Here is a 15,001-nt window from a genome sequence, read left to right as displayed (position 1 = left end):
GACCATGCAATTCCCTGCCGCCCCGCCACAGGAACCCAAGAGAAACTCAAACAGCCGAAAGGATAAGGGGCCATAGACCCATAAATCTGACTGAAATAAGATAACGAGTATACACTGTTGTTTTATTCAATGAGATAATAAGGACATAGATAGTAAACAATCAGAATTGGATTTGGTGTTTTCAGGGACCTTGATCATGACATTTCGTTATAGATCTGAGGGTCGGCTTTGCCCAATACGTACAAAAAAGTTCAGGACCGTCTATAGTTTTAATATCATCCCAGATATTCTGTAAGAACTTCTGGGACTACATTCCGAAAATATTTAAATTTTTATTCATTCATATCTTTAAATAATTTTGTTTTGTGGGGGAGGGTACATGAAAAAATGAAAAGCATAGAAACTCCTAGAGCAGAATCAGACAATTTTTCTCTTCAATATTGGAAATGAAGTGATACACAATATAATTATAAAAAATGTTTAAGCAAAAAAATCAAAGAATACTTAATACAAATGAAATACTCACTGGTGTCGCCAAATAATTAATTTTGTGTTTTTCCTCTTGCTAGATAAAGAACGAATATTTTTGGAATTTCTATTAGCATATTTTAAGGAGTAAATTATTTTCAATCGACCAAACAGGTTGGTGGGAAAAGTGTACGGGAAATGTTCACAAGGGTGTTCAAAATTAATTTTTGCATATGAAGATACAATATTTTTAAACAACTTCCAAGTTGGAAACATACATTACAAAACTATTATGAGGAATTTGTAAATTTCCAAAAGTGTCTAGTCATTTGAATCTTGATGGTCCTTGGCATAATTTTTACGAATTTCACAAAAATGGACTGTTAAACACCTTTGGATCAAATAACAACAGAAGAATCTTACTATTAAATAAGGTAATTTTAATGATCGAAGGTATTCAAGGGTTTCCACTCTCATTACTCATAAGTAATAAAGTTAAACAATTCTGATTTTTTACTATTCTGTGATAAGACAACGGCACAGAATTGGAACCTTCTGTAAGGTGCCAGCACCGACATTGTCGATGGGTGCCAGCAGTGCCAGTATAGTCACAAAATACCTTACACCTGTGTTCCAAGTGTTCAATGTAACTTTTAGCGGATAATTCAATTGAAACTCATCAGATATATGAGTTGATTGCAGTCCAACAAGCTTGCTAAATTTCACCATGTTTGAGTTCACTAACTACTGGATGAAATTTTTAGGTTGAAAGTAATCATCTCGGGATTCTCAAAAAGTGTATGGTTCCTCTTCCGTGTTGAGTGTCCTTTCTGTACGATATTCTGTAGTATTGTTACGGAATACTGTGAATCTGTCACTCTACTAACTAACTGGACGTTTTCAAAAGCAGTAAATTCAGTAAAACACAAATGCGTATGCATTTCAAAGAGTATGTGCACTCTTTGGCAGAATTGGGAACACGTATATGTCTGAGTTTTGAAATAGTTTTATTTCAAGAAGTTAATTATTTCCAATGAACTGTGAAAACTGTTTGGAATTGGAAATAAAATTTTAATTTTTTTATAACACAAAAAATAGATCGATACTTCCCTGAATTAAAATTCTTCTCAGAAAGGGCGCTTCAGTTGTCAAAATTGAAGTATCCGATGGTTTTTAAGGATTGTTTTTATATTATTGTCGGCCGGTAGCCAGGCGGTTCGACGTGGGTGCTTTGTTCACTCACTCAAATTGACTGCCGTGTTGGTCGGTGGTTCAAGCCCTAGTCTGAACGATCGATTTTCACTTACTATCGTCAAACCTGTGTTAGGAATCACACGTTAAAAGGCAAGACCTCGTTAATCCTTAGCTCGCACAAGTTTAGACTACTGAGGGTTGTCGTTCGTAGGAGTGCGACAGATGGTTAATGAAAAAACAGATTTTGAACAGATTTTTTTATTGTTCATCAGGAGGTGGAAATCAGAAGTAGTTTTTCATTACTATTCAGAATTCATCATTATTGGAGTTTATTGTGTTATTATTTATTTAATTATGAGTTGTTTTTTAGCGTTTAATCGTATTCGAGCGTGTATTCAAAACGATTCGTAGTTATATCGTTAATAATAAGATTCACCAGAATGGAACGATTCAATTGTAAGATGTAAAATTCAATAATAAAAAAAAAACTTTTTAGATAACCTCACGCTAGTTTTGAATCATCATGAATATGTTACAAATCATAGTTGATATGACGTTATCGTTTCAACGCCTGTTATGTATGGACAACGCATATTGATATAGCCAAGGCCATTTTCCGGAGTGCATTTACATTAGGTATCTCACGCTGGATACCAGGAATTCAATAGACGCTGCAATTCTACCCAAGCTTACCCGATATTATAAATATGAGTTATTCTTTGTACCTTTGGCTTTGATATTGGTAATAAAATATAATTGTAACTCAACTTTTGAGTTTTTCGGAAAAATTTTTATTTTTAAAAATCGATTTCGGAAACTCCCAAACTTAATTGGCGCAGTCGTTGTAGCATAGTATTGGCCCGTAGTGATCTAAAAATCGACACTAATCCATTGCTATATCCGCGAACCGGAAGGTTTCGAATAAAGTTATTTCCAATTGATTTTAAGAACTGAACAAACATCGAACATTCAAGTGAAAAATTTGAACATAGTGAAAAGAAAACTCTGGATTAACAGTGTAAATCAATTTATTGGATTATCAGTGCCAATCAGTTTATTGGATCATCAGTGGACTACCAGTAACAATCAAGCTGTTGAAATACCAGGAACTCTCAATTAAATTCATCTCCAGTAGCAGTAGTTGAGTGCAAGCGATTCTGGTCAGTCTCACATTGACAATTTTTGGGTTACCACTTCAGGACCATTTGGACCAACGAGGATACTACAAAATTTATCAAAAGTGATTGCTCATTCATCCCAATTTAATCCTTAACAGTGACACCCCTTTTATCCCCTTTTCATGTCTGAAATTGATTATCTCGCAAATTTGATTTCGAATATCAATCTTCATAACGAATTATCTGGAAACAATAACAACCCGATGAAATGACCGCTTTTCAAACAAGTTATTTGGATGCCATCTCAAAATTTGAAGGTGAATCAGCAGAGCTAGCAGATTTTATTGAAGCATGTGACCTCATAGTGAACCAGTTTTCTAAAAGAGAGGACCCAGCAGCCTTCACCAATAAGTTTTTGATAACCTGCATAAAAAACAAACTTACAGGGAGAGCATAAACTATAACCGGAGCAAGGGAAACAACGTCTTGGACAGACCTTCGAAAATTACTTCAACGAAATTTTGCCGATCAAAGAGACGAAAATTCTCTGCTTCGAGACCTTATGCTTTTGAGACAAGAAAACAACGAATCACCACAACAATATGGTTCTCGATGTCAAGCTATAAGAAGCCAATACTTTGATACAAGTGCATAACCAAAGGAGAGAAACTTACACATTACCATTCACCAGCTCACAACCAAGAAATCCAGTGATTTGTTCAACTCCAGGATTTTCGCAAAACCACCAGATTATTGGTCAGAGAACAATTGGACCTTTCATACCACAAAATTAAGTGACATTCCAAAGACCACCCTTTAGGCAACCACTTGCCTGGAATTCATCTACAATGCAGAGTAACCAACAAAGCAGACCTATCCAAAGGAATGTTTTTCAACCAAATCCATTCCGTCAAGCATCCAGACCAACACCAATGGATGCGTCATCAGGAAATTTTTCAAAAAACACACAGCCTAAACCTAAACCAACCTTCGTGCCTGAAGAACTATATTTCTCAGAAGAGGTAGACTATGCCAATGAAAATATAGATTATGGATACAATCAATACCACTCAATCGATCAACAAGAAGAAGAAAACTATCAGCTGTACGAAGATTTTCTAGAAACACAAAAACAACTTATTCCTGGACATGAAGAATGCCAAAATTTTCGTATTACCCAACAGGACAAATCAATGATTTAGTTGAGATTACCGCTACATCTATTTCCAAACTAGCGTACATCATTTTTCCTGAAACTTATTCATGAAATTCATGATAGACACCGGCTCAGCAAAAATCCTCATCAGTACAAATTCGGCCTACACATATTATCCACAGCATATTCAAGAGAATCATTTCCAGATACAATCAGCTCACAATATTTCCACGCACAACTATAGCATAACTATACCTCTATCAACAATTTTCAGAAGACCCGATCTTTGCCAAAAATTCTTCATTTTCGATTTCAACCCTAAATACGATGGAATCGACTTGCTGTGAAACATTGGAGCATCAATTAACTTAGACAGGAACGAACTGCTAACAAAAGAAGCAACTATTCCACTTCATTTCGAAGGAGAACAAGAAGACCAAAGAAAATACAAAAGATCGAAAACTTCAATTTTCCATATGGAACTTCTTCCCCGAACTGAACATATTGTGGAGATACCAGTAAACAAACCACTAAAAGAAGGAATTATAAGCTACAAAAAATTTCAAGATTTGGAAATGCCAGCAGCATATATTACAGTTGATAACGGAAAGGCTTTAACAATAATAAACCCAACATATGAGAAATTGATTATAGATCTATTCGAACCAATTAACATCGAGCCTATCGAAATTTACGAAGTGAATACTTTTGAAGACTCAAATTTCATAGAAAATGAAGAATCTTATGAAGAACTACGAAATATATATTCGAAAAATGCAAGGCTAGATCACATGAATAATGAAGAGAAAAGGAAAATTCGAAAACTTTGTTTCGAATTAAAGGCCTTTTTCACTGTGAACAGATCCCTCTGACGTTGACTAATAAAATAAAGCATACCATCAAGCTAACAGAAGAAACTCCGATATTCACTGAATCATATAGATATCCTCAAGTTCACCAGCAGGGAGTTTGTAACCAAATAAAATCAATGCTACAGCAAGGAACCATACAGCCGTCTACATCACCTTGGAGCTCACCATTGTCGATCATACCCAAAAAACCAGACGCGACAGGAATGAAGAAGTGGAGGCTTGTAATTGACTAAAGGAAACTCAATCAAAAGACAGTGGATGATAAATATCCACTACCTAATATCACCGATATCTTGGATAAGCTAGGCCGAAGTCAATATTTTACCACTTTGGATCTCGCTTTCAGGGTTTCAGATGGATCAACGAGATATCGAAAAAACAGCCTTCAGCACGGAGAATGGTCTCTACGAGTACAAGAGGATGCCATTTGGGCTCAAAAATGCTCTAGTGACGTTTCAATGCGTCAACATCCTCAGGGGTATACAAAACGAGAAATGTCTTGTGTATCTCGATGACATCATAATTTTCTTCACATCCTTGCAGGAACATCTGGAACACCTCAGAGAAGTTTTTGAACCACTGAGGACATCCAATTTCAAAATTCAGTTGGACAAAAGTGAATTTCTGCGAAAAGAAGTCGCTTACCTCGGGCATATAATAACGCCAGATGGAGTGAAACCAAATCCCGATAAAGTTAGTGCCATTGAAAAGTTTGCGATACCAAAAAATCAGAAGGATATTAAAGCATTCTTTGGATTAATAGGGTATTACAGAAGATTCATAAATTACTTTGCTAAGCTGACCAAACCCTTGACCAAATGCTTGAAGAAGGATGCCAAAGTCGTATATTCAGTCAACTTTATAGAAAGTTTCAAAAATTCCAAGAAAAGTCTTATTAATGACCCCATCCTGAAATATCTAGACTTTGGTAAGCCCTTCATTTTGACCACTGATGCGAGCAATTTCGCACTAGGAGCTATACTATCCCAAGGACAAATCGGAGAGGACAAGCTTATCGCTTATGCGTCAAGAACTTTGAACGACACAGAACAAAAGTACTCGACAACAGAAAAAGAACTCTTTGCGATCGTTTGGGCAACGAAGTATTTTCGCACGTACCTCTCAAAATCAGTATGAAGGAGACTTCGCCTCGAAGAATATGACTAAACAGTCGTTTACAAAAAAGGAAAACACAACACCAATGCTGACGCTCTCTCCCGGGCAGAAATCAATTCAATGGAAATTTATGCTACATCCACCCAAGTAAATATAGAAAACTATTGTTTTTATGGAACAGCTCGACTTCGAGTCAATATGTGATTTCAGGCACAGTTTGGAAAATAAAATCCTTTAAAATAAGAGATATTTTCTTTACTGCCGGCAAACAGAATTTTGGCGACGAGGATTACTTTGTTACCCATACATGCAAGTGCAGTCTTAGTCCAGTGAGGCCGAAATAATCAAAACTATTTTGGTGCAAATTGCAAAATGACGGAAAAAATAGTAGGTGTTTTGTGCTCATTAAATATCTTCGACCCAAAGTATTCCAACTTTTCCGTTTTCTCTGAGAGACTTAAACAGTTTTTTATTGCCAATAATGAAATAACAGGAGATGATCGTAAGAAAGCAATAATGTTGAATACATTGTCAGAGAATTGCTATCTTTTAATAAGGAACTTATGTGTTCCGTATCTTCCTGAAAAAAAGTCGTATGAAGAATTGTGTAAAATATTAACCGAACATTTGTCTCCTGTGAAGTCCTATTTTGCCGAACGATTGACATTCTACACCGCGAGATGTGATCCAAATGAAAGTGTGTCGGACTGGGAAGCGAAGGTGAACATGTTATCATCAAATTGTAACTTTGGAGACGAATTAGAAACCGTTTTGCAGGATATATTCCTCATAGGCATAAATGATATGAAGATCATGGACCAGTCAAATTGGTCTTGTTCAAGGAGTCGGCCATGAAATAATTCAGCTTGAGGGAGAGTTCCGGATTTGTCGATGTTAAGGCGGAGCCGGTAAATTTCCATAGTCAGGGTGGAAAGGTACTGCAGCCGGCTCAGTGTTCAAGTTCAGCAGAAAGTTCATCTTCCGAGGTTGGTAGATTGCATCAGGGACGATTTCAGATGGCAAGCAAGTGCGCAGTGTGTGGAAAAAAAACATAAATCGAGTGATTGCTATTATAAAAATTGTACTTGCTAGGGATGTGGTGTTGAAGGCTATCTGGTCCCGGTATGTATGAAAAACATCACATTTATTGGGCATAGAAGAACAAGATAATATTGTTTCTGAGGAATCGATTTTAAATATTCGAGGTCTGAATTCAGATAATGAAGTAAATGGTAATGTGAAACCAACTTTCATAAAATTATTAGTAGAAAATATTCCGATTAGTTTTGGAGCTGACTCGGGATTTGCGCACGCAGCAATTTCGGAAAAGCTCTATTTAAAACATTTTCAGGATAAACCGCTGTTAGAAAATGATTTAAAGTTGAAATATTTTATAGGTCTCTCTTTCAAACCTGTGGGATTCTTGGAGTTGAATATAACTTTCGAAGCTAATAAATTCATTCTCAAAACTTATGTTATTAAGAATGGAGGACCTCCACTCATTGATAGAAATGGTTTAAAAATGTTAAAGCTAGGTATAGGCAAAATAAAATATGTTTCTTCGAATGGAAATTTTTGAAATGATGACAAGTTAAAGAACTTAGTTTCGAAATATAATGATGTATTTGATGGAGGATTAGGAACCTTTAACAAGTTCGAAATCAACTTGAGAATCAAGAAGGGGACCGTTCCAAAAATTTTCAAGGCCCGACCAGTACCTTTGGCATCAAACCGAAAATTGAAAATGAAATTGAACGTTTAGATGAAAATAAGGTTCTAATACCCACTGAATTTTATGAATGGGCTACTCCAATAGTACCTATTTTAAAATCGAATGGTGGCATTCGCATATGCGGAGATTTTAAGGTAATACTGAACCCACATCTGGAAATATCCCACTTTTCATTGCCACATATGGAGTATTTATTTTCTCAATTATAAGGTGGTAAGAAGTTTACTAAAATTGATCTTTCAGAGGCTCATCAACAGGTTGTCTTATCAGAGGAATCGAGGAAACTAGTCACTAGTAGCACCCACAAAGGGCTTTTTTCTTACACTGGATTTCCCTATGGTATCACATCAGCTCCATCGTTGTTTCAGAATACTATGAAACAGTTGATTGTAATGCCAGGAGTTGTTTGTTTTCTAGACGACATTTTGATGACTGCTGAAAATGGTCAGTTATATCTTGAAAAACTCGAAAAAGTTCTGAAACGGCTTCAAGATTGTGGGTTGGAGGTGAAAAAAGATAAATGTAGTTTTTTCAGAAATCAGTGAAATATTTAGGTCATATAATCGATGAAGATGGCTTACACACTTCGAATGAACGAGTGTTAGCTATCAAAAATGTTTCGTCTCCCAAAAACGGTCACAGAATTGAAATCATTTTTGGGAATGATTAATTTTTATGGCAAGTTCATTCAAAATGCATCAGATATAATGAAACCTTTGTATAGTTCGTTGAAAAAAAATCCGAAGTGGTTTTGGTCAGAAAAGTTTTGATAAGGCTAAAAACATGTTAATATCCTCTTCCGTACTAGCACATTTTGACCCCCCAAAAAAATTAAATTAACTGTGGACGCGTCACAATACGCACTGGGAGCAGCATTGAGTCACATATTTGATGATAATTCAGAAAAACCAATTGCTTTCGCCTCACGATTACTCAACACAGCCGAACCTAATTATTCTTAAATCGAAAAAAAGGCAGCAGCAATAATTTTCGCCGTGAAAAACTTTTTTCAGTACCTTTATGCTCAAAATTTTCATTTGTATACGGATCACAAACCGTTGTTGACTATATTCGGGGATAAAATGGTTTTATCAATATTTGCTGCTAATCGATTGCAAAGGTGGGCTCATATCTTTTCAGCCTTCACGTATGATATAAAATATATTGAATCCGAAAATAATTCTGCAGATTTTTTATCTAGAAACCCGGTACATAATCCAGAAGACGAGATTAAGACGAATAATTATTTGAATTCAGATTCAAACACCTCGTATATTCAGTTTGTAAAAGACTCAAATTTACCAATAAATTTCAAAACTATCAAAAAAGAAACGTCCACAGATGCAATTTTAAGCAAGGTTATTTTTTATGTTAGGAATGGGTGGCGTATTGTTGCCGTTCCGATAGCTTCAAGCCGTACTTTTTATGGAAAAACGAGCTTACGATTGAACAGACTGTGTCATGTGGGAATATCGATTGATAGTTCCGCGAAAATGCCGGAAATATATATTAGATGAGTTACACAGTACACACATGGATATGTTAAAAATGAAATCCTTGGCTCGATCCTATGTGTGGTGGCCCTCACTTGATAGTGAAATCGAAATGAAGGCAAAAACGTGTCAATCCTGCTCAAAATATTCTAGTAATCCACCGAAAGCTTCATTAACGGTATGGGACTGGCCCAGAGAATCATGGACGAGGTTGTATGAGGATTTTTTTGGGCCGTTGTTTAATAAGAATTTTTGGTTGTGGAAGACGCAACTGCCAAGTGGATTGAGTGTGTGGAAGTTCATAATATTACCTCTTCCACAACTATAAAAATTTTTAGAGAAATGTTTTCCAGATTTGGGTTACCCTTGCACCTTTGTACTATGCACAGATAATGCAAAAACTTTCACATCGGAAGAGTTTCAGAATTTTTTGTGAGCCAGCGGAATCAGTCATTCCACTGGAGTTCCCTACCATCCGGCCACGAACGGTTTGGGGGAGAGTGGGGTGAAAATAATGAAAAATGCCATTCTCAAGGATAAAAATGATGATCAAAATGCTGATATACATTTGATTTTGAACCGATTTCTTTTTCAATACCGTAATACACCTCATATACTACGGGAGAAACACCGTCAAAATTATTATTGGGCCGCACATCACGTTCAAAATTGGATTGGATAATGCCCTCAGTAAAAGGTACCTACAGTCGAGGAAAAACAAAATAGGCAAAAACAATATTTTAAGGCAAAGAAAGATACATTTTTCGAGGAAAACGATAAGGTATGGGTGAGAGATTTTCGACCAAGTACCCCTCCTTGATGCTCCAGTATTATAAGGCGAGTTCTTGGTTCCAGAACATATGTGATTCAAACATATTGTGGAATGACATGGAAAAGGCAAATCAAAGCAAATTATATGACTAATAACGAACCTGTGTCAGTTTCAATCACTCCACGATCCCAAATAAATGAAACGAATGATGTAAATAGGGCGGAACAGAATACTAATTCGAGCACATGTAGTGAATTTGTAAATAACGGAAATGTGAATAGTGACATTATGATGAGTGATAATTTAGATAGTGGAACTTGTAATAATGAAAATAGTGAAATGAATAATAGGAACACATTTTCACCAAAAACTTTAAGGCTTCGTAGTCAAATAAAAAAACCAGTCAGATTTTGCAACGATTTTTGATTTAGTTTTTCATTGGCGAGCAATAATTTTTGTACATATCTGTAAAATGTATTGAAAAGGTGTTATACATTGCCATATTTGTTGAGTACCACTCTTAGTCTGGGTGCCCGGCGACATAAGGTATCCAAGATGAATAACCAGCTGTAAATTTGTGTGTGGCTTCATCAAGTGTAGTCCGACAAGATAGTCTCGGCGTTTTTTACGAAGTGGGGGCGTTTACTCATAATTTTGCATACCCGCAAAATTTTTAAAATTTATGCATAACGCACTTTCGATGAAGGTATTTGAAAGAAAAATCAGTAAAATGCACAAAAATTAATTTGTCCGACAAAAATTTTGGGCCGTTGAGGCTGTCCACCAACGCAAACATGTCAAAATTTTACGTTTAAAAAATTTATGGATAACCACCTGATTTTTTCAGGATTGGTTATTTGATACTTGCGAAATGCAAATATCGATTTGTCCGACAAAAAAAATTTGCCGATTTTTTAGTCCGACGCGTGAAAATTGTCGATATAAATAAGACAAAAAATTTATGAATAACATTTTTTATTTATTTTTTTTCATTTTCAAATGGAGTATACAATACAATGGATCACTTGTCCGACAGAAAAGTGAGTCCTTTTTCCTGCAAAATGAGGAAATTGTGTGTACATAGTGGTTATCTGAGGATTATTGGTTGATTCGTATTTGTGAATATACGGACACTTAAATTATAAATAACCAGCTGATTTTTTGACAATTGGTTCATCATAATATGTAGAGTGTAATTATTGAATTGTCCGATAAGATGCGTGCTCCAATTTTCCGGTCCGACGTATGGAAATTATCGGTTTCATTAAGCCTCAGCATTAATGAGTGGATTATTTTCTTCTCATTATTAACTTCATAACCGATTTAGAATGTATGTCATTAATATGTTTCATAATTTTGTAGGAATGTTCTCTCAAAAACTTATCGTATGTGAACGATCGAAATTTGAAATATTTTGAAAGAAGACGAAGTCTGTTTTCAAGTATTGGGGAGAGTATAAATTGCTATTTGTATAGGCACGGTAACAGAAACGGAGATGTAGATACGTTCTCCCCTTCTTACCTGAGCCGTGTTACTTTCGCATTTCAAACCTCTAACTCTAATGATGTTAATAAAGGACGCCTGGAACTATTTGTTGCATTTTGCAGCAAAAGTACTGGTGAGGAGATATTCAAACAATTGAGAGGTTTCGACGCTGCAAATATACCGCCGACAAAGGAGGAACTATTGCAGCAGATAAAAAGAACCATATATTTGTCGAATATTTGGCTGAATGCTCACGTGAGATCTCCCACGAATTTAAATCCAGAAGAGTGTGGGTGGACATTAATCAATGGCAGATACCATCATGATTGGTATGATGAGCCTCAAAGTCCTTCATTTGAGGAGATTGCATCGAATATTGAAGGTAGCAATCAATTATGATATCGATAATGCAGAAATAATGTTCCTTTCAATAATTAGAAATTAATTTTTTCAGATTCAAATAATGGAGACGATGATGATGATGATGATATGATGCAATATGAGGGCTATGAATATGATTCTACTTCGAGCGGCGACAAATCTGAGGAAAATTGAGAAAAAATTTTAAGCGTTAAATTTCACTGTTACTATTATTTATAATTAAAATTTATAAATTTACAAAAAAATAAATTAGTAAAAATTTGAAAAATCAATTATTCTTTTCAAATTATAACAATAACATCCATAATAAATTAGAAACATAAAAAAAATTATTCCGCTTCTATGAGCCTTATCTATTTCATAAAAGAATTTATTTAATATTTTGAACAAGAGTCGTTTAAACAATTTACATATACCACAACTCATTATATGATCAATGGAATAATTCATGAAATTCGAATATTTATGTTTTCTTGTCGGACTCGAAATTTAGCTCTTCTTAAATGTCGGACAATAGTACTATCAAATAAGTACAACTCTTAAAAAGGTAAATTCATTTCAGTCCGACAGTTATTCATAAATTTTTTGTCTTATTTATATCGATAATTTTCACGCGTCGGACTGAAGAATCGGCAAATTTTTTTTGTCGGACAAATCGATATTTGCATTTCGCATGTATCAAATAACCAATCCTGAAAAAATCAGGTGGTTATCCATAAATTTTTTAAACGCAAAATTTTGACATGTTTGAGTTGGTGGACAGCCTCAACGGCCCAAAATTTTTGTCGGACAAATTCATTTTTGTGCATTTTACTGATTTTTCTTTCAAATACTTTCTTCGAAAGTGCGTTATGCTTAAATTTTAAAAATTTTGCGGGTATGCAACTTTAGAACAAAATTATGAGTAAACGTCCCCATTTCGTAAAAAACGCCGAATCTATCTTGTCGGACTACACTTGATGAAGCCACACACAAATTTACAGCTGGTTATTCATCTTGGATACCTTATGTCGCCGGGCACCGGCTACTCGGCCGTAAATATAAAAACTATTGTTTTTATGGAGCAGCTCAACTTCGAGCCAATATGTGATTTCAGGCACAGTTTAGAAAATAAAATCCTTTGAAATAAGATATATTTTCTTTATTACCAGCAAACAGAATAATTTCAATTGTCATCGATTCCATCACTGAATTATTACTCGATGAAGAGTTTAGTAGCAAAATGACGAAAAAGATAACCGATACGATAGAACAAAAAATAAGAGACATCGAAACAGAGATAAAAAATCAAGCTGATGAAATCGGAGTACTGGAGCAAAAAGTTATCAACAAAAAGCAAATAATAATCATCAACGCGCCAAATCTAACAATATTTGCATATACGGGGTGTCTGAGGAGAATGATGAACAATTATTGAATAATGTTCTGCAGCTTATAAGATCGAAAGCCAATTTAACATGGAACTCGATAGATATATTGGATGTATATAAAATCGGAAAGAAACATGAATGAAACATAATGAAACTATCTAAACGAGAACTGAAAGTCGACATCATCAAATGTACTTATGATGCACTGTTTGGAACCTTTGGTGTAGTAATGACTATTACTAGAGTTTTTTCACAACACCAAATCGTTATTTTTGGTGATCGAAACATGTGTCGAGGTGTAAAAAATAACGATTTGGTGTTGGGAAAAAACTCTAGTAATAATCATCAAATGTGCAAAAAAATTGAAGGGAACGGATATGTTTTTCACAGTGGATTTGACAAAGTCAAGGAGATCTCTTTTGATGAAGGCAAAATCCAAATATGCTGTCAAAAATGCCTGGTCTTTTAATGGACAAATTTATGCCAGCATTGAAAGCAAAAATACCAAGATTACGAGCCTGGCCGATTTTATGTGATTGAACCATATAATATTTATTTATATTTTCTCCCGGATACTAATCCTTTGTTTATTCAACAATTATTGCTTATTGTCAATTAACCTGGCTTCACTGTGAAATAACATTTTTGTTACCAATTTTCATTGTGCAATTTTGTTTTCAATGATTTTAATTATCCACTTACTTTGTTAAGTAACTATTGTCATATCGACAAAGAACAATTTATGTTCCTATATTCACGCCTACTTCGGAGAAATACTGAATATTTCTTATTTTCACCCAACATTTTTTTTTCCCTTATTTTCATTTTTTTTTTTTATTTTTATTCAAAATAATTTTGTAGCATAACTATAAGTAATATATTGGACTTCCTATATAACATTGAGGATTTTGAAGAATACATATATCAATTATTTGAAAGAATCCAATCAAGTACAGTCTTTTAAGAGAACTGCATTGTACCAAACGCATATGGGAGTAGTTGAAATGAAATCTTAGCTCGTTCGTATATGGTGGTTCTCCATTATTTTTCAGATTGAAAGTTTTCCAAACAGATGTCAACCATGTTCAATATTCGCAAGTAATCCACCTAAAACGAGATTAAGAGTATAAAAATGGCCAGAAAAATTGAATCCGGCTTCACGCCGATTTTTTCTTCAATTGATATTCAGCTATGTCTGTTTTCACATTAAAAAATGGCAGTTATTAACATAGGATATAAATTTTTAACGTAATTTTTTTATTAAATTGTTTTAAACAAATAGAAAAAATTCAATATTTTCGAAAATAATTTTTTTGCCATTTTGTTGTCTAGAGATAATTATGATTTTCAGAGAAAAAATTTTCCTTAACTTCAATTTTCAATTGTTTAAAATAGATTTTTTTATATTTTTATTGTTTAAATAATCAGTCAAGAAATAATTTTGCTTTCAAAAATCATAATTCACACTTTCGAACAGTTTGGCAAAATAAATTTTTTTATCTATTATTTAATTGTTTATTAGTTTAACAATTTGTTATAAACAAATATTAACCAACATTTTATTTTTCTCTGAAGCAGAAAGAAATTATAGAAAAAGCTATATATGGAAAAGTGCCATATTTTTTTTATTTATTATAATATACAGTGTGTCCAAGATAAGGATCCTAAGCATGGGAATCTCAGTACCTGTTGGAGATACAGCTTAGGTTAAATTAGGAAAAAGTTGTGTTCTTTAAAGCTTATTTACATGCCGTTTAGAAACTTGAAGAATTTTCATGGCCTGCTGAGATATTTGGAAAAACGAGAATTTGACAATATCAATTTTATTTTTTTCTGACTTTATT

Source organism: Leptinotarsa decemlineata, unplaced genomic scaffold (genome assembly GCF_025532065.1).
Source record: "Leptinotarsa decemlineata unplaced genomic scaffold, Ldec_3_MD MMD2_P_RNA_scaffold_9, whole genome shotgun sequence".
Taxonomy (NCBI): Eukaryota; Metazoa; Arthropoda; class Insecta; order Coleoptera; family Chrysomelidae; genus Leptinotarsa; species Leptinotarsa decemlineata.
The sequence above is the reverse complement of the archived record's forward strand: the minus strand, read 5'-3'. Positions refer to the sequence as shown.